Source organism: Gadus morhua, chromosome 6 (assembly GCF_902167405.1).
Source record: "Gadus morhua chromosome 6, gadMor3.0, whole genome shotgun sequence".
Classification (NCBI taxonomy): Eukaryota; Metazoa; Chordata; class Actinopteri; order Gadiformes; family Gadidae; genus Gadus; species Gadus morhua.
Genome location: NC_044053.1, coordinates 882,602 through 885,021, shown reverse-complemented (window position 1 = coordinate 885,021; position 2,420 = coordinate 882,602). Strand labels below are relative to the sequence as shown.

Below are 2,420 nucleotides of genomic sequence, written 5' to 3'. Positions count from 1 at the left end.
CTGCCTTTGTTCTTGTCGATTAGTTAACTTAAATGGTCTTCGCTCCGTGCCTGACAGGTATTAAAGGGTAATGGATTTGGGATATGTTTTGTATGATAACGAGTTGAAACGTTCGTTTTGGAGCACAAAAACCTCATATAGACGCTTTCTTCAGTTGGCTGTTTTTAGCCGATTCTATCAAAACGCTATAAACTTGGAACGATGGGGGCAGTGGTTATGGTAAAAACTAAATCGCTATTTTAAACTACTTAAAAGGCTAAAAGTAGCCCGACACTTCTTTGGTAGTATAATAAGGGCCTTAACATATAAAACGAGGCATTGAGAACTTTGTAAGTGTACAGATTGTTTATTAAAAAGGACATTTTATGCACACAATACCATCAGTAAATCACCCGTCGACGCCATTTTGTTATTAATACTCCATAAGTAGATTGGCAAACACAGAGCTTGCGGGTTGGTGATGGATAACCCTACTTATCTAGTCTTAAAAACAAAGTGGCGTCGACGGGTGATCTACTGATGGTATTGTAGACGGCCTTGCCACCATGGACACGCCTGATCTCGTCTGATCTCGGAAGCTAAGCATGGTCGGGCATGGTTAGTACCTGGATGGGAGACCACCTGGGAATACCAGGTGCTGTAAGTGGTGTTGGGTGGTGGCCTATAGGTGGCACTCTTCCCTCTGACCCCTTCATTCATCAATCCCGATGCCCCAGTGCAGTGACGGGGTCACTGTGCTGTGGAAGGTGCCGTCCTTCGGAGGAGACGTAAAACCAAGGTCCTGCTCATTGAGGTCCTAAAAGATCCCAGGACACTTATCGCAATGAGTAGGGGTTTCCCCGGTGTCCTGGCCCAACCAGGCTCACTCAATCTGGCCCCCTAATCATCCTCCTGTATAATTGTCTGACTCATTAATTCCCTCACTCTCCACCTCAAGCTGGTGTGTGGTGAGCGTTCTGGCGCAGATTGGTTGCCATGCATCACCCAAGTGGGTGCTACACACCGGTGGTAGTTAGTGAGGTTCTCCCTTCCCTGTAAAAGCGTCTTTGAGTGTCTAGAAAAGCGCTATATAAATTCAATGCAATATTATTATTATTATTGTGTGTATAAAATGTCCTTTTTAATAAACAATTTGTACACTTAAAAAGTTCTCAATGCCTCGTTTTATATGTTAAGACCCTTGTTATACTACCAAAGAAGTGTCAGGCTACTGTTAGCCTTTTAAGTGGTTTATAATAGCGATTTAGTTTTTACCATAACCACTGCCCCCATCGTTCCAAGTTTATAGCATTTTGATAGAATCGTCTACAAACAGCCAACTGAAGAATGCGTCTCTATACGGTTGTTGTGCTCCAAAACGAACGTTTCAACTCGTTTTCATACAAATCATATCCCAAATCCATTTTACACCGGAATTACCCTTTAATACCTTATGTTTGACTTCCATACATTTCAAGGGAAAGATACTTTGTTTAGCTTGAATAACTAAATATACACAGCATCAATACATATCTAAGTATGCCTATAAAAACAAAATAATGTGAAGAGCTTGGACCCTGAACTTGATTCCCTAAGTCAGTTTACAATCGTCTGTGTCTCATAAACATGCACCTTATCAACACCACAAACAAAATGTTCAGCGTTAATATCCCCTTAACATAAACTTACATCCCACAGTCCTTTGTGCTCACAAGACACAACAGCGCTCTCACTGCTCTGGGCGAGCGACGACCTCGGTCATACTGACGAGCCTTCATCCAGTACAGATAGTACACAGTCCAGTACACAGTCCAGAGAGTACACAGTCTAGAGAGTACCAGGAGCTGTGGTTGGCTCAGGCTGCCTGGCGCTCACAGGCAGCGACCCCGAGGGGGACCTGACCCGGGGCTTGTAGTGCTGCTGTTGCTCCCCTACCCAGCGACAGGGGGGTGCAGGAGCAGCACGGCGATAGTTGGTCCTGCACTGAGCCACCACACGCCGCCGGTACAACCATGACCGTCCACCCACACCCTTTCACACTCAGGCAGGAAGGCCTGCTCCTGGAGGGGGGCTCCTAGGCCCTCTTGGGCTACCCCTCTGGCCTGGGCCTAGCAGGTACAGACCACATGTAGAGGGTCCCTGACAAAAGCAATCCATCTGATTCCACTGGCAAGTAAGCTGCGCTGCTGGACCCTGATCCGGCACCGTGTACGCATCAAGCAGCTCCGTTAAGGAATCCATCGCCAGGAGGACGCCATGGGGGCTGGGGTCGGTGGCGGGGGAAGGAAGTCCACCGCTGCCTTCTCCCGCGGAGCTCCGCCAGGTCTCCAGAGGGGCCGGTCCCCTCATGGTGGTGCAGCAGCCACACAGTGGCAGTGTGGCCAACGTCTGGAGACAGCCCTGGCAGGAGAACGGTCCTCTGAGGCAGTGGAACGTCTGGC

At 48.1% G+C, this 2,420-nt stretch overlaps 1 pseudogene; it reads left to right on the top strand.

Moving 5' to 3' along the window:
• Positions 1 to 527: 527 nt before the first annotated feature.
• LOC115546192 (uncharacterized) lies at positions 528 to 646 on the top strand (annotated as a pseudogene).
• The last annotated feature ends 1,774 nt before the right edge of the window (positions 647 to 2,420 follow it).